The sequence below is a fragment of the Schistocerca serialis genome, unplaced genomic scaffold (assembly GCF_023864345.2).
Source record: "Schistocerca serialis cubense isolate TAMUIC-IGC-003099 unplaced genomic scaffold, iqSchSeri2.2 HiC_scaffold_1420, whole genome shotgun sequence".
NCBI lineage: Eukaryota > Metazoa > Arthropoda > Insecta > Orthoptera > Acrididae > Schistocerca > Schistocerca serialis.
The window spans coordinates 6,309,618-6,328,943 of NW_026047648.1; positions in this window are offsets into that span (position 1 = coordinate 6,309,618).

The window sequence follows — 19,326 nt, forward strand, 5'->3', positions numbered from 1 at the left end:
GAGCTTAGTGAAAGTGACACATTGCAAAACATGTCCGACAGTCAAATGAATATTGAACTTAATAGGGAGGATGTTCAAGACATAATTTTACCGGATCGATTAAGACAACAACCCCTATATTTAAACAGATATACAGGCGAATGGAGAGAGTGCTACGCAACAAAACGTGACATTGACAACGTCAACTTCAGAACCAGACATCAATCAGACACGAAAAAATGACGAAACTAAGACACAGGACTCTGAGGTGCTCAACCAGATTCTGAGGTTACTTGGTGACCAAAACAGAAAATTTGACACTTTAGACAAAAGATTTGACGCTTTAGACGATAATTTAAAACGTGACATTGGGAAATTTGACACTAAATTCGATGAACTGACACGGGACATAAAACAAAATTTTGAAAAACAATCGAGACAAATTGCCGACTTGACAGAAACCACCAGTAGTCTTGGAAGGAAATTTACTGACTTATCAGACAAGGTTACGAGACAAGAAAAGGTATTTGTGGAATTCAGTGACGAGACAAAAACTGACTTACAACGATGTAATGAGAAATTGTTAACAGTAGTTTTTGAACAACAGAAAACCAGTACCCAAGTTGACGAATTACGACGGTCACACAATTCCGTAAAAACAAACCAAGAACACTTAGACCTGACGATTACAGACCTTTCAGACAGATTAAATGATGTAACATTGGAGCAGAAATCCTTACAGGAAAAGTTAGAAAAGCTTGAAGACAGAGCAGATGTAGCATCTTTAAAGAATGACACAACTCTAGCAGAAAAACTTGTTCATAAATGCAAATTATGTGATGATTATTTAGATGAGAAGTTTGAGACAATGACACAGATCATTTTAGATAAGACAAAGCAACAAGTAAAGGGAGAGAGAGATAATATTCAGAAAGAGGTACGTAAACTTAAAGAGAATGTAATACCAAGTTCATCAGTGATACCAAAACCCATAAAGTTTTCTGACGCAGGTGTCACTATCAATTTATCAAAGACAAAATTAGGGAGGAGAGAAATCAAATTCCTTGGTCACATCATATCAACTGAAGGCATTTATCCAGACTCAAGAAAAATTGATGCAATAAAGAATTTTCCATCCCCACAGAATCGTAAACAACTCAAAGCCTTTCTTGGTCTATCTTCATTCTTCAGGAAATTTGTACCCTACCACCTTCTTAGCAGTCCACATCTTCTATCTTTACTCAAAAGAAATAATATTTGGAAATGGACAGAGTTCTGTCAGACAGATTTTGAAGCAATTAAGAATGCTTTAGTTAATGCACCGTTGTTATGTCATCCTGACATGACGTCAGACTTTTGCCTAGTAACAGATGCAAGTTCCTATGGGCTCGGAGCATTTTTATTCCAAATTCATGTAGAAGATGAACAAACAGTCATCAAACCTATAAGTTTTGCTAGCCGCACGCTCACTGAATGCGAAAAGTCATATTCAGTGACCGAGCGCGAAACACTTGCCATAGTACGGGCGTTTCGCAAGTTTCGCTACTTTCTATGGGGAAAACGTACTAAGCTTTATACTGATCATCAAGCTCTTTCTTTCCTGCTATCATGCAAGTTATTACATCCACGTCTTGCACGCTGGTGTGCATCACTACAAGAATATGATTTTGATATTATACACTCCTGGAAATTGAAATAAGAACACCGTGAATTCATTGTCGCAGGAAGGGGAAACTTTATTGACACATTCCTGGGGTCAGATACATCACATGATCACACTGACAGAACCACAGGCACATAGACACAGGCAACAGAGTATGCACAATGTCGGCACTAGTACAGTGTATATCCACCTTTCGCAGCAATACAGGCTGCTATTCTCCCATGGAGACGATCGTAGAGATGCTGGATGTAGTCCTGTGGAACGGCTTGCCATGCCATTTCCACCTGGCGCCTCAGTTGGACCAGCGTTCGTGCTGGACGTGGAGACCGCGTGAGACGACGCTTCATCCAGTCCCAAACATGCTCAATGGGGGACAGATCCGGAGATCTTGCTGGCCAGGGTAGTTGACTTACACCTTCTAGAGCACGTTGGGTGGCACGGGATACATGCGGACGTGCATTGTCCTGTTGGAACAGCAAGTTCCCTTGCCGGTCTAGGAATGGTAGAACGATGGGTTCGATGACGGTTTGGATGTACCGTGCACTATTCAGTGTCCCCTCGACGATCACCAGTGGTGTACGGCCAGTGTAGGAGATCGCTCCCCACACCATGATGCCGGGTGTTGGCCCTGTGTGCCTCGGTCGTATGCAGTCCTGATTGTGGCGCTCACCTGCACGGCGCCAAATACGCATACGACCATCATTGGCACCAAGGCAGAAGCGACTCTCATCGCTGAAGACGACACGTCTCCATTCGTCCCTCCATTCACGCCTGTCGCGACACCACTGGAGGCGGGCTGCAAGATGTTGGGGCGTGAGCGGAAGACGGCCTAACGGTGTGCGGGACCGTAGCCCAGCTTCATGGAGACGGTTGCGAATGGTCCTCGCCGATACCCCAGGAGCAACAGTGTCCCTAATTTGCTGGGAAGTGGCGGTGCGGTCCCCTACGGCACTGCGTAGGATCCTACGGTCTTGGCGTGCATCCGTGCGTCGCTGCGGTCCAGTCCCAGGTCGACGGGCACGTGCACCTTCCGCCGACCACTGGCGACAACATCGATGTACTGTGGAGACCTCACGCCTTACGTGTTGAGCAATTCGGCGGTACGTCCACCCGGCCTCCCGCATGCCCACTATACGCCCTCGCTCAAAGTCCGTCAACTGCACATACGGTTCACGTCCACGCTGTCGCGGCATGCTACCAGTGTTAAAGACTGCGATGGAGCTCCGTATGCCACGGCAAACTGGCTGACACTGACGGCGGCGGTGCACAAATGCTGCGCAGCTAGCGCCATTCGACGGCCAACACCGCGGTTCCTGGTGTGTCCGCTGTGCCGTGCGTGTGATCATTGCTTGTACAGCCCTCTCGCAGTGACCGGAGCAAGTATGGTGGGTCTGACACACCGGTGTCAATGTGTTCTTTTTTCCATTTCCAGGAGTGTATATATAAAAGGAGAATCCAACATTATAGCCGATACTCTATCTCGTTTGCCACAAGGCCTACAAGAATTTTCAGATGTGACAGAACAAACATCAGATTTCAAAATTTTACTCATGTATGACGGTACATTTGCACCTTACTACAAAAACATGTGCAGGAAGTTAGCCATATTGCAGGACAATGATCCCAGGTGGATCCAGATAAAGAATAAATTACGTGCAGGAACAGACCCACATCTTGAAAAATATTACACGTTACACAAAGAAGTATTATTTCACCGACGAAACCCTGAATCACAGCATTGGTGTGTTTGCTTAGCTGAAGCTCATGTTGATGATTTTATTTTATTTACACACAGAACTTGGGGACACTATGGTGTAACCAAATGTACAGATAAGATTATACAATATTGCTATTTTCCAAATTTAAGGCGAAGAGTATTGAGTAATATTAGGAAATGCATCATATGTCAGAAAGCCAAATATTCTAATCGCACAAACATGAATGAATTGCACCCAATCATACCTAAGAGGCCATTACAGCTAATTTCTTTAGATATTGCAGGACCCTATCCACAAGCACGTGGAGGAATGAAATACATCCTTGCTGTGTTAGATGTTTTCACAAAGTATTTAAAATTATATGCTTTACGTTCAGTTTCTACCACTGCTATTACCAGACGTCTATTAACAGATTATTTTGTAAGAATAGGAAAACCTGAAGTTATGATCACGGATAATGCAGCATATTTTACCAGTTTAAAATGGAAGACATTTATTGAAGAACAGAATGTTAAACATATTTTAATTTCAAGATTTCACGCAGCAGGAAACCCGGTAGAAAGAACATTTCGAGAATTTGGACAGTTTATGAGAACACACACACCAGAGAAGCACACAAAATGGGTAGAATACCTAGCACCATTTGAACAAATAGTGAACAATTTAACTCACATTTCTACTGGATACACACCAACTGAATTAATTATGGATAAAACAGAAAGAAATGAATGGACAGACCCTCTACCTAAATTTACAGCAACAACAAATCATGTTAGTTTAGAAGAAAAGGTAAGACAAGCTTACACAACATTATGTGACAAAGCTAAGGAAAGAAAGCAGAAATATGACAGAGGTGTCAGGAAAGCACAAACATTTCAAGTTGATGAGTTAGTTTTACTAAGAACACATCCTAAACCCACAAAACTGAAACATTTAAACAGGAAATGGCAGGTCTTATACTCTGGACCATACCGAATTGCAAATATTCCACACCCTGGCTGTTATTCATTAGAATATCCATTAACACATAAACCCAGAGGTCTACATCCACACAGACATTTGAAAAAATACATACAGTAAAATGTTAGCTAATGAGAAGTAGATATGATAATAAAGTTATGAGGAGCCTACATTGAAGTTATACAGATACTTACAATCTAATGAATGCAGGTAAGTCTAGAAAGCAATGTGAACCATCCAACAGCTAATTAGATATTTGGTTATAAGAGGAGTTGCTATTGAGGCATATACACATTAGAGGGGGCAGAGAACTGAACAGAATTATTTTCTTTAGGAGGCATGTGATAATAGTAATGTTGATATGAGTGATGTGCGTGACTGAATGAGATGAGTGAATGTAATTTTAGTTTAATAAGAGGACAAATAGTAATACAGAGAGAGGTAAATGAAATATAAGATGAGAAAAGGGTATTATAATATTATTATTGTTGAAGTAAAAAAGTAAATGATAATGAATAAGAAAATATATATATATATATATATATATATATATATATATATATATATATATATAAAAATGCTGAGGAATAAGTATATGTTATTTTGTGAAGAATGAATAATGGATAGGTGAGAATGCTATGAGTAATTGAGAATATGTTGAGAGGGGAGAAACTAGATTTGAACGCTATATCACATGTACTCATGGAATACAGAATGAAAGTAGTGGAAAGAATATTATTTATTGAAAGATTGGTATGCCTGAGATAGTAACTTGTGTGATGTCTTATATATTCTTATAACTAAAGGTGAACGTATAGATTTATGTGGAAAGAATTATTTACAGCAGCCACTGTTGGAAATATACCAGAAGACTTAAATCTATAACACTTTAACACTAATCTAATGGGAACTTGTAATGAAATTTTTGGAGTTATGTAGGCTTGACACTTCAGATTGGAAGAATTATTTAAGAGAACATATTTAGCAGTCATCTAATGACATAATTAAAGCTCGTCTACTGAACTGAACTAATGCACCATTAAATAGAAAGGAGAATAAGGAGAAAACAAAACGTCAGTCCTCTGTTGTGGCTCATACTCTCATCCCTCCCTTAAAAAAATTTATACATGTTGATGAAATATTGGACATTATATAATTCATTATTATCTGACAGTATGGAGACACATACACAAATATTTACCCTACTCTACCCTGTGCGAGCCCCTCTCCACCTCTTGCTGCCGACACCCACTAGGAACTGCTTACTGTAGCCTAGCCTCGCCTACATCTATAATTTATATCTCCACACACCCACTCTCTCTCTCTCTCTCTCTCTCTCTCTCTCTCTCTCTCTCTCTCTCTCTCTCTCTCTCTTCCCCCCACCTCGCCTCTCCCTGAAATACCAAAGTTATACTTGATGCCTGAAGATTCTTCCTATCACGTGATCCGTTCTTTTGGTCATGCCTAAACATCTTTTCTCTCCGAATCGATTCAGTACCTCTCCTCGCTGGTTACTCAGTCTACCCGTCTAAGCTTCAGCATTCTCCTGTAGCACCACATTTCAGAAGCTTGTCTGAACTGCTTATTGTGTATGTTTCACTTCTGTACAAGGCAACACCATATTATCTGTTAAAAAAATCTCTTTTTCAGCAATTCTTTACTTGTCATAGCCAGTCTGCATTTTATATCCTCTCTGCTTAGGCAATCATCAGTTATTTTGCTGTCCAAACAACAATTCTCATTCATTGGTTGCTTGTTGAGCCTTACCAGATTAGGCCCTCTCTTGCATATGACCAGCAACAACGGATTCAAGAAATATTACATAAGAAGAAACAACAACAATATTAATAATTTGCCTGGTGATAATAACAGAGGATGAGCAGACTGCAGTCAAACAGCTACAAATACTCAAAGAATGTGAAGAATAGGTAGGTTTACAACTTTCATTTGACAAAATTGAACTCTTTTGTTCAAAAACATATTACAAGCTCGAAAACAAAATATGGTAAAATTAACAGGGTCCCACATGTTAAACACCTTGGAGAATTCATTGAACCGACAGGTACTGAAAAAATCTCGTAGCATCATCGTCTCCAAAAAATTAATAAAGGATTAGGTTGTTGTTGCTGTTGTTGTGGTCTTCAGTCCTCAGACTGGTTTGATGCAGCTCTCCATGCTACCCTATCCTGTGCAAGCTTCTTCATCTCCCAGTACTTACTGCAACCTACATCCTTCTGAATCTGCTTAGTGTATTCATCTCTTGGTCTCCCTCTTCGATTTTTACCCAACATGCTGCCCTCCAGTACTAAATTGGTGATCCCTTGATGTCTCAGAACATGTCCTACCAACCGATCCCCAATTCTATTCAATACCTCCTCATTAGTTATTTGATCTACCCATCTAATCTTCAGCATTCTTCTGTAGCACCACATTTCGAAAGCTTCTATTCTCTTCTTGTCCAAACTATTTATCGCCCATGTTTCACCTCCATACATGGCTACACTACATACAAATACTTTCAGAAACTACTTCCTGACACTTAAATCTATACTCTATGTTAACAAATTTCTCTTCTTGAGAAACGCTTTCCTTGCCGTTGCCAGTCTACATTTTATATCCTCTCTACTTCGACCATCATCAGTTATTTTGCTCCCCAAATAGCAAAACTCTTTTACTACTTTAAGTGTCTCATATTCTAATCTAATTCCCGTAGCATCTCCCGACTTAATTCGACTACATTCCATTATTCTCGTTTTGCTTTTGTTGATGTTCATCTTATATCCTCCCTTCAAGACGCTGTCCATTCCGTTCGACTGCTCTTCCAAGTCTGACACAATTACAATGTCATCGGCGAACCTCAGAGTTTTTATTTCTTCTCCATGGATTTTTATACCTACTCCGAATTTTTCTTTTGTTTCCTTTACTGCTTGCTCAATATACAGATTGAATAACATCGGGGAGAGGCTACAACCCTGTCTTACTCCCTTCCCAACCACTGCTTCCCTTTCATGTCCCTCGACTCTTACAACTGCCATCTGGTTTCAGTACAAACTGTAAATAGCCTTTCGCTCCCTGTATTTTACCCCTGCCACCTTCAGAAATTGGAAGAGAGTATTCCAGTCAACATTGTCAATAGCTTTCTCTAAGTCTACAAATGCTAGAAACGTAGGTTTGCCTTTCCTTAATCTTTCTTCTAAGATAAGTCTTAAGGTCAGTATTGCTCACGTGTTCCAATATTTCTACGGAATCCAAACTGATCTTCCCCGATGTGAGCTTCTACCAGTTTTTCCATTCGTCTGTAAAGAATTCGTGTTAGTATTTTGCAGCAGTGACTTATTAAACTGATAGTTCGGTAATTTACACATCTGTCAACACCCAATTTCTTTGGGATTGGAATTATTATATTCTTCTTCAAATCTGAGGGTATTTCGCCTGTCTCGCACATCTTGCTCACCAGATGGTAGAGTTTTGTCAGGACTGGCTCTCCCAAGGCCGTCAGTAGTTCTAATGGAATGTTGTCTACTCCCAGGGCCTTGTTTCGACTCAGGTCTTTCAGTGCTCTGTCAAACTGTTCACCCAGTATCACATCTCCCATTTCATCTTCATCTACATCATCTTCTATTTCCATAATGTTGTCTTCAAGTACAACGCCCTTGTATAGACCCTCTATATACTCCTTCCACCTTTCTGCTTTCCCTTCTTTCCTTAGAACTGGGTTTCCATCTCAGCTCTTGATATTCATACAAGTGGTTCTCTTTTCTCCAAAGGTCTCTTAAATTTTCCTGTAGGCAGTAGTTATCTTAGCCCTAGTGAGAGAAGTCTCTACATCCTTACATTTGTCCTCTAGCCATCCATGCTTAGCCATTTTGCACTTCCTGTTGATCTCATTTTTGAGGCGTTTGTATTCCTTTTTGCCTGCTTCATTTACTGCATTTTTATATTTTCTCCTTTCATCAATTAAATTCAATATTTCTTCTGTTACCCAAGGATTTCTACTAGCCCTCGTCTTTTTACCTACTTGATCCTCTGCTGCCTTCACTACTTCATCCCTCAGAGCTACCCATTCTTCTTCTACTGTATTTCTTTCCCCCATTCCTATCAATTGTTCCCTTATGCTCTCCCTGAAACTCTGTACAACCTCTGGTTTAGACAGTTTATCCAGGTCCCATCTCCTTAAATTCCCACCTTTTTGCAGTTTCTTCAATTTTAATCTACAGTTCATAACCAATAGATTGTGGTCAGAGTCCAGATCTGCCCCTGGAAATGTCCTAGAATGTAAAACCTGGTTCCTAAATCTGTCTTACCATTATATAATCTATCTGATACCTTTTAGTATCTCCAAGATTGTTCCATGTATACAACCTTCTTTCATGATTCTTAAACCAAGTGTTAGCTATGATTAAGTTATGCTCTGTGCAAAATTCTACCAGACGGCTTCCTCTTTCATTTCTCTGCCCTAATCCATATTCACCCACTATGTTTCCTTCTCTCCCTTTTCCTACTCTCGAATTCCAGTCACCCAGAACTGTTAAATTTTTGTCTCCCTTCACTACCTGAATAATTTCTTTTATCTCATCATACATTTCATCAATTTCTTCATCATCTACAGAGCTAGTTGGCATATAAACTTGTACTACTGTAGTAGGCAGGGACTTTGTGTCTATCTTGGCCACAAGAATGCATTCACTATGCTGTTTGTAGTAGCTAACCCGCACTCCTATTTTTTATTCATTATTAAACCTACTCCTGCATTACCTATATTTGATTTTGTATTTATAACCCCGTAATCACCTGACCAAAAGTCTTGTTCCTCCTGCCACCGAACTTCACTAATTCCCACTATATGTAACTTTAACCTATCCATTTCCCGTTTTAAATTTTCTAACCTACCTGCCCGATTAAGGGATCTGACATTCCACGCTCCGATCCGTAGAACGCCAGTTTTCTTTCTCCCGATAACGACGTCCTACTGAGTAGTCCCCGCCCGGAGATCCGAATGGGGGACTATTTTACCTGCGGAATATTTTACCCAAGAGGACGCCATCATCATTTAATCATACAGTAAAGCTGCGTGCCCTCGGGAAAAATTACGGCTGTAGTTTCCCCTTGCTTTCAGCCGTTCGCAGTACCAACACAGCAAGGCTGTTTTGGTTACTGTTACAAAGCCAGATCAGTCAATCATCCAGACTGTTGACCCCGCAACTACTGAAAAGGCTGCTGCCCCTCTTCAGGAACCACACGTTTGTCTGGCCTCTCAACAGATACCCCTCCGCTGTGGTTGTACCTACGGTACGGCCATCACAAGGCCCTTGGTTCATGGGGGGTAAGAATGATATTGATTTGTTTAGCACTTCTGAAGCCTTGTTTGGTATGAGAAAAAGGGAAAGTCTTACAGACTGCAGCTGTGTTTTCAGCCCAGTCTAAGTAATAAATGGACAAATGGGGTTTAAATATGAGGTGCCAGCGGTGTAACTACAATTAATAAAAATTTATGTTCTTTGTCTTCAATATGTAATAATGGGATTATGATTAAATTCTGTGATTGAGAGATATAAGATACTGTTTTGGCCGTTTCTTTCCTGAAGTACGATAGAGAGACCTTTTGTGAATAGTCATTAAATGGGTTTTTTCAGTACTGAATGATGATATAAAGAGAGCTAAGATTCAGAAAGACTATTGCAACTGTAACAAAAAGAAACATTTGTAACTGACTGAAAACTAGAATACAGTGTAAGTTACTGGAAATATTTTTATTCTTCCTCACTATTAGACTGCAACCTGTTACTCTACTAAAAACTCAGATGAACGAATACAATTACTGTAGCTTACTGTTAGTCTAAGTAATTAATTTCAAATAGGACCACATTCCACATATACGGGGGAGAGGGATAGGCAATTACGGCTTTTTCCGTGTAGAGGCACAGCTCGACACGTTCCACCCGAGCAAGTAAGAAGAAAACATCCCACTTGAGGAGATCTGATCTCGAGAATGTTCTATATTGGGGCGCAGTGGTGACAGATACACAGTAATTCTGGTCTCCCAGTGGGTAATGCCGGAGAGACCATAACATTCTTCAAGAATACGTATACATATTTATTCAGAAATTTGTGGACTGCTGCGAGTTACGCTACAATGCCACCTTTGCAATTTTTAAAACCCTCGCTCTCTTTCTCCCAAAAGCTCGATCTCGATTTGACCAAATGCTGTATCACTGGCAGTAAACTCAATTTATTTACTTTCGGGTACAGGTTGTTGGCCCAGTATCTTGGCAACTGTTTACTATATACATGGTGTGATCAAGAGGTACGGAAATATTTGTTGTTCTCGAAGAATCTTTATTTATTCATCAACATCAACTTTGTTCCCTTCAAAGTAACTCCCTCAGATGCAATACACTTGTGCCACTGCTTTTTCCAATCTCAGAAGCACTTCCGGAACTCGCTTTCTGACAGGTGTTCAGCGATTCTGCTTTTATGTCACCAATGGTGGCACGATGAAGTCCTCTTCAGCCACGGGAACAGAAAAGGAACAAGCCGTGTTCGGCGAATACGGTGGCTGAGGTTCACGATTTTTTTTTTTTTTTTTTTTTTTTTTTTTTTTTTTTTTTTTTGCATTGAGACGTGAGTGAGCAGATGGTCGTGATGCGTTTTCCACAAGTGGTTTTGCCACATTTCTGGTTGCTTTCTTTGGACAGCTTCGTGCAAATGGCACGTAACTTCCAGATTTGTTACTGACCTTATGACCGTAAGGCAGGAACACACGATGCACTATTCCATTGCAAATAGAAGTAAAGAGTGGGAAGAGTCTTCACATTGTACGTTTTCCAGACTCGGCTTTTCGCGCAGTTTCCACTGGGACCACCGGGCCTCAGTTTCGACGCCATATCGTGTACCCACGTTTTGTCACCTGTTATAATTTTCCTTAGAAGTTCTGGACGATTGTCAAATTCGTTCATCAATTTCGAAACTTACTTTGCTGCTACACTCTTCACGCCCGAAACATGTAAAACAAATTGTTCGGCTAGAGCCCGAGGGTATGCCGACATCATTAGCAACCTCTCTGATGGTGATTTGACAATTTTCCTGGACCATTTTCTTTATTTGTTCCACAGTGCCATCAGTAATTTATGTGCCACAGCATCCAGAGCACTCGAGAGCAGATATAACATTTTCATACGTCAAAAATGAAATAAATCTTCAAAACAGCAGAAAATGCAAACATACATCAAGAACGTGTGAATCAACAAGATAAACAAAAGCTTGAAAATTAGACATATAGACCCCGTGAAATTAACAAATTCCTGTTCCTTTTTGAACATGCTTCTCACGTTACTCAGTTTGCCTAGGGCAGCGGTTCCCAACAAAATTTTCTAGAGGACCCACTAATCGAGCACGATCGGTACCTCGTCGTATCACAGTATCGAGCACCTAAAAAAGCTAAATTGAAAGTCTTTTTATACGTTTTCTATTCTTGGTGCTTAAAAAACATTGACATATTCATTATTTAAAAAATATTGAGCTTAAAATTTTTTCAATTTAACCATCATTGTTATCGTTAAATTTTGATTTTTGCTCAAAATCTTTGTCTTCATACCTGGGTGTTTAGTATAACAAATTCCGTAAAAAATAAAAAATTGAGTATGAACTGAAAATGACAGGAAAAAATTAAAACTGAATGTATTGGTCTTTCAAGTGTACTACACTTGGGATTGCATTGAGTAGACACGTGTGAAAAATATGAAAACACTAATTTCATACAAGGTATTATGTATTTGAAAAATACAGTTACAACATAGAACTCCATCAGTATATAATTAGTTTTAACTTTCAGTTCTTAGTGAGATGAGTTCGATCTGACCTTTGAGTCCATTATTTCTGATGTATTAGGTTCCAAACTCGAAACTTTCACTCTGAAATCCGACCGCATGTCGAGCCGCTTCCTATATTAGTTTTTCACAAAACACGAGGAAGAAAATTCTCGCTTACACCGATAAGTGGTTGCACACGGATCTTTTTCATTGGCTAGTTTCTCGTAGTCCTCACGTGCCGATGCCCGGAAGTCTGTAATTTTTGCCTCTATCTAATTCTAGTTTTGCGCTAGAGTGTGCTAGTGCTAGTCGGCTCTAGGAAGACACTAGACGCAGAAGATAGCGTTCGCCAAAGCTCTGCTCGTGCAGGAAGCGGCCAAGACAAATAATCTGTTATCGTACGAAATATATTTAATATATTTTTTATTCTAATAACATCTTGCGTACCCCTCCGGCACAGCTCGCGGACCCCCGGGGGTGCACGGACCACCTGCTGGGAACCAGTGGCCTAGGGGATGAAGTCTGAAGAATACAACGCACAACTGCAACATTCCTCTCGAGGTAGTGATACTGTGACAGCCGACCGATCGATCGGGGGGCCGCGGGGGTTAGGTCATCAGTCCTGAGATTCAAAAGTTACTTGTGTAAGGGTGTGCTAAGAGTGGGTGGATCCAGTCAGAGGGGTCGAACTATAAAGAAAGGAAGTTAAAACAGACACACAGTAGAAGGCATAAAAAGGTACACCAAATCTGAAAACTGGAGAAACAGAGGGATAAAAAAGAGGTCTTTACAGAGGAGGGGGGGGGGGGGGGGAGTGGACACAGGTCCCAGACTGAGAAAAGCACGAAGAGAGGCCCCAACCACAATCAACCTACACCTACTCCACGAGTAAAGCAAAAAGTTATAACTGAAAATAAAAATCACTTTCGTGTAGGAAACTGAGGACCAGTTCGACTGTCCCCGAATTGTGTACGAAAGAATCTATGACGCTATACTTAGTACAGGGGGCCAAAAGGAGGGGACATTCCTCCAATATATCGGACACCGTCAGTCCGGCTCCACAGCTACACTGTGGGGGTGGCCCGTCACACGAGGGAAAAAGACGGGCGAGTCCGGTAAGGCCGACGCGTAGACGGCAGAAGACGTCCGACTACTCCCGAGAGGAGGGAACGGAGAGCGCCTAACTGCAGTAGGTGCCTCGACTGTATAAAGTTCGTTACCGAAAGCAGTAGCGCACCGGCTGTCGTTCTACTTTCGAGCAAAGAGAGATTCGATCTGGATCCCCACATCTGCACCCGGAATCACGGAAGCGAACAGTCGGTAAATACACGCTTCTCTAGCAAAACGGTCAGCCAGTTCATTCCCCGGGACGCCCACACGACTCGGGACCCAGAGAAAGACGACCGAGGGCAGAGAGGTGGTCACGGATAGCAGAGACGAAGGGTGACGGGAGTAGCACCGGTCGACAGCCCGTGGGCCGCTCGCCGTGTCGGTACGTACCGAAACGCCGGGGAGGGAAGCCCGAGTAATAAAATGGGGGGCCCGGTTAGCGGCTGCCACCTCTGCCGTGGGGACACTACACGATCCCGGCAGTAAGTGGCGTTCCGTGCCAGTAGGAGACGTAGAAGCGTGTCCCACTTTCGTTTCTAGCGAGTCAGCGACATACAAATTGAAAAGTGGGGGGGCCAATACTGATGCTTGTGGTAGTCCATCATTTAAATTGTATACCTTGCTTACTTGACCTTTTAGGTGAACTTGGAATTTCCTGTTGGACAGCATGTTATTGAGTAGTTGTGCAATTATTTTACATGGAATTATTCTTAAGAACTTAAGAAGCATGCATTTCCGCCACACTGTATCATATGCTGATGTTAGGTCAATCAACACGGCCATTGTTTTCTTCAGGTCTCCGAAGGCCTCCTCTATGTATGTTGCCAACGCTAGCACTTGGTCGCTACAACTGCGGTCTTGTCTGAAGCCAGCCTGTTCTACAGGAATGTGTTTCAGGATAGTTGGTGCAATTCTATTATAGAGTACTCTCTCCAGCAGTTTATAGCAGACACTTAGAAGTGCAATGGGTCTATAGTCTTCAGGATTGTTACCAGATTTTGACGGTTTCAGGATGGCAATTGTTTTAGTTTTCTTAAAAAGCTTTGGCAGTCTTCCTGTTGCGAGAATTTCATTAAACAGTGCAGTTAGCCACTGCACTGCACCTTGGCCAGCATGTTTAAGGAACTCTGGGTATATACCATCACAACCAGCCGCTTTACCAGATTTCAGAGTATCTAGGGCTGAAACAACTTCGGATGCAGAGATTTTCTGTGCAAATTCGGAAGGCTGTGCTTGAGACATTTTAGACTTTAGCTAATGTTTTATTTCTTTGGGTTTCTGTTTGTTGTTGTTGCTTGGTGTTCTTGTTATATTAACAATCCTGGCTGCTATTTTGTTAGGATTTAATTTGACTGATAAGATATTACCTTTTGTGGCAGTGCCAAGCTTTCTTAATAAATTCCAAGCTTTCTTATTCGAGTGTCAGAAAGACATGTTTTCAGTTAGTTCCATCCATTTCTTTTGCCTAGCTGAATCTAGGGCCGAAATCAATTCATCTGCTACCTCGGTGTCTCGAGTCGTTTTAAATTCGTCGTACAATTCTTGACATCTAGGGCTCCATCCAGGAATGCAGTTCTCTCTGTAGCCTCTTGGAATATGTTTTCTGGCAATGGAATGAATTAGTCTAACAAAGTGGTCGCAGTGCCTAACTTTAGGTGGAATAAACTGAATAATATGATCAACCTCTTCAGAGAATTTTTCCCATTTGGCTTTTTGGAAGTTCCATCGTGGCTTTGGTATAGACTTCACTACTGGGATTTCGAGTCCAATTTTCACCAGTACAGGTCGGTCGGTGTTGGCTTCTAGGGAAATCACTGAGCACCTTCCTGCTGCTCTGCAAGGGTAGTCCTTTGTTGTTGGTGGTAGCAAAACAGAGATCGGGAGTGTAGTCCTGAGCCCATCTAGCTCAGCGGAATTTCCCTTTGTCCTTCCCGTCAAATAGTAAGAAAAGGCGTTCCATTTCAGCCCATTCTGATACTTTCTCACCATCTTCATTCGTGGTTCTGTAGCCTCATTGTGTGTTATGGCTGTTGAAGTCTCCAATTACTATTCCTGGATGTGGGATATTTTGAGCAGCTTCATTTACCCATGGTTGTGCTCGGGGCTTATAGATGTTCACAATCTCTGTGTTGGCGACTTTCAGCCTGATGGTATGGATGTTATTTTCCGCTTTTGTTTGGACATCTGTTACCTCTTCAACATCATTCTTGATATATGTTGCAGATCCGTAACTTGCATGGTATGTCGCAGCAGCTAACGTGTAGCCAGGGAGCTTACACCTGGAATGAAGTTGGGTTTCGTCTGAGCAGTGGGTTTCCTGTAGTAGAACAACGTCCACCTTGTTTTCAGTCAATATTTGAGTAAGATACTCACCTTTTGCTCTGCTTGTTCCCTCTGTGTTTAGCTGTAAGAGCCGGAGGGTATTCCCTAAGTCCTTTGTCAGGTAGTTCTTGGCAGAACTGTTTTGCTACAGGAAGTGACTGACTGGAACAAAATAAGACGAATGTAGAAGGACAGCAAACTTAACAGTATAGACGATTTTTCAATTTCTTGATATTTGACAGCTGTTTCTACAATAGTCCATCAAAATAAATAATCTCAAGAACAAATAGTAGGTGGAACACGTGTTATAAATGTCGCTACAAATGAAGCTTAACGGAAATGATATGCCAAGGAATGAATATTGTTGGACAGTGTTACGAATAATTAGACCAAACGTTCTGCTATGAGCACATTCTGTTGGGAAACAACACAGTCTGTTTGGAAAACAAATCACCATTGTCATCGCAGCAACAGTTGCCGTAAAGTATTGAAAAAGACCAAGTGCCACTTCGCCAACATTTGATTTTCAATTTTGCATCACAAATCCACAAACCACAATACAAATTGTAGTTTTACAACAGTAGACCAAGTGCCACTTACCAGTCTCCGGTCTAGTATTGATAAAGACAGTATCTGCTGTGTGCAAATTCGAATAAGATGCCTTCCGTTCCAGGTCTTTGAGCAGTACGATTTTCAAAGGTATAAAACCAGGTTACGAGTTTTAACGTCGTGAGTGTTACAGTTGCCAGGTGCGATAATCGGGACAACTGAAGAATGGCATACAACCCGTCAGCTTTGGCCAATAACATCAGAAGTTACCAAAGGTGATGTACTGCGGACATTTAACGACAAAGATGCGTATTGAAAAAGAAATAAATGTGGGCCAGAGAAAACAGACGGTAGACATAAAGTACGTACCGTGTGGGACAGGAAAAGTCAGTTTTGGTGCAATGTTTCCAAGTGCAGAAGTTACAGCCAGGCACGGGCCTGTTTACAGTGAGTTACGCTCACCAGCAGTTGAGAAGCAAAATGGAGGCCACAGGGGCGAAGAACCGCGAGGAAAAGTACACGCAGCGGTTTACATGGCGTAAGTGACAGGCAGAAGGGGCCCACTGGCCGACCTGAGTGTTAGGGGTACGTGAGGCGGAGGGGTGCATTTAGCAAAACGGGCGCACAGCTGCGTGTAGCTAGGTGCCAGTTCACTGACAGAGCATTCGAGTGTGGCAGCTCTCCCGGACGGTCGAGCACATCGCACCACTGGCTACACACGGCAGCAGATGGGGCACCGGAACTCCAGTCCACGGCAGGTCGCCGGTTCGACCCTCTGAGGCCGACACGGGGTCTGTAGCCAGCCAGTGACGGGCCAATCCGCGGCTCAGTACCGCGGGCGAGGAAGCGCAGTGCGGGCCATCCTGCTGCTGTCAATGCAGGATGAAGGCTGCTGAGTCTGCTGCATGCGCAGCCCTGATAGCGTCATATCACTGCAAAAAAAAAAAAAAATATGGCTCTGAGCACTGTGGGACTTAACATCTGAGGTCATCAGTCCCCTAGAACTTGGAACTACTTGAACCTAACTAAGCTAAGGACGACACGCACATCCACACCCGAAGTAGGATTCGAACCTGCGACCACAGCGGTCGTGTCGTTCTGGACTGCAGCGCCTAGAACCGCTCGGCCACACCGGCCGACATATCACTGCGGCCGTACAGGGCCGACACGTTAGCAGAGCACTGCACAGGGTAGCCGAGGTGGCGTCCTCAGCATTTTGGGACCCTGTGACGCAGACCGACGGTAATCCGGCGGTGTAGTTGGGAACGATACGTCACTCGTAAAGCTCGGACGAGTCTTAACACGGGCCACCTACCTCTTCCTGCTACATTTGGTGTTCCCGTCACATTCGGTGTCAGCAGGTGCGACAGCATTCGGTGTCAGAGTAGCGGACATCGTCTGTAAGGCACGACGTTCGAGCCCACCGCCGGCATTACAGTCACGAGATGTGGTGAGTTTGACCAGTTTTATTTTGAGTGTTGGACGTTTTCTTTCTTTTTTGTGTTTTTGAGTATGACTCGTGGCAGGCCATTGCAGATGTTTTGCGTGGGAACGGTATTTTTTGTTGTCAGAGGAAGTGTCAGTGTATTTGGGGCCGTAAAATTTTTTTTCGTGGTATTTAATTACTTTTGTATTGGTTTGAGCACGATATTACTATAATGATACTGAGGTGTAGCATGTCGGGTTATTTTTGTACTTAATTGTTCTGTTTAGGGATTAACGGGGAACAAAAGCAACACAATGGCAGAGTCAGGAATGTGAGGTGTGTCAGAACCAGAAGCAGTACAGATTTTGTTGGAAAAGGTAGCACAGTTGACAGCGGACAGTATGCAGTTGAGGAGTGAATTAACCGCTAGAAGTGAGCGGGAAACCGCTTCTGATCAGTCCTTGTTGCCTAGAATGCCGGAGCTGGAAACTGATCCAGCTACCGCAATTTCGATTATTCCGTTTTGTGGCAAGCCATCTGAGGATGTGCATTCATTTGTGGAGGACTCGGAAACTTCGGCTGCGACGAGTGGTCGGTCTCGTGAACAGTTGTAACATGTAGCCGAGATTAGATTAACAGGTGTTCTGAGGAGTTAAGGAAGGCAGGGTGGTTTAAGCAGTTGAAGGAGGGGCTTTTACAGAGGTACAAGAAACAGAATAGCGCTCGGTACTTTAGGGAGAGGTCGCGTACAATGACGAAGAGACAGGGGGAGACGGTAGAGAAACTTGCGAACAGGATAAGGGAAATTAACGAGTATGCTTACGAGTTGGGTCAGAGCGATGAAGCGAATGGTGTACTGTTGCAGGAGTCAGAGAAAATGGCACTCGATGCATTTTTGAGGGGTTACCAGCGCATATGTGGCGGAAACTCAGTGAAGGGACTCTGCAAGACTTGTATTCGGCCATTCAGCTGGCAATCCGATGTGAGGAAACAGATGTGGCAACAGGGGTGCGTGACAGACAAACAGCGTTTACAGTGGGTATAAAATGTTATAAGTGTGGTGGTACGGGACACGACGGCCTTATATATAAACTGAGCAAAGCTGATTTCCCAGACAGACTCGTACGTCTCGTACACTCGTGTCTCACAAACAGATGTTTCAACCCTGACGTGCAGGGCAAACAATCGACACGACACGGTATCCGAGCTGGAGTACCCCAGGGAAGCATCCTAGGGCCCACCTTGTTCAACCTGTACATTAACGACTCCCCAGCAACACAAAACAATACGATAGCCGTCTACGCAGATGACGCAGCCATCCTCGTGCGAGATTGGAAACCGTCGAACATTAATTCACGAATACAGACGGCACTCAGAACTGCCGAGCCTCGGGTGGAATGGTGGCGTATTAAAGTAAATGTCGACAAGTGGGAAGCAGTTGTGTTTACGAGCGGACCAAAAGTACTGTGCAAACATCAACACAGTAGACAGATAACACTACATACACACCCAATGCGTTTCCGAGAGAAAGTCAGATATCTCGGTGTCTGGCTGGACCGGAAACTTACACGGGGGGATCACATCGAATATGTTGCCAACAGAGCTCACACGAGGCTCAAAAAACTCTACCCAATGCTCGACAGGGGAAAGCACACGGAATAGGAGGGTGTCGAGGTCCGCATACGTGACACTCATTAGACCTCTGATGACGTACGCAGCGACCATCTGGGGATACGCAGCTCCAACACGACTGCGCCACCTGCAGAAGAAAGTGCTGCAAATCATTAGCAA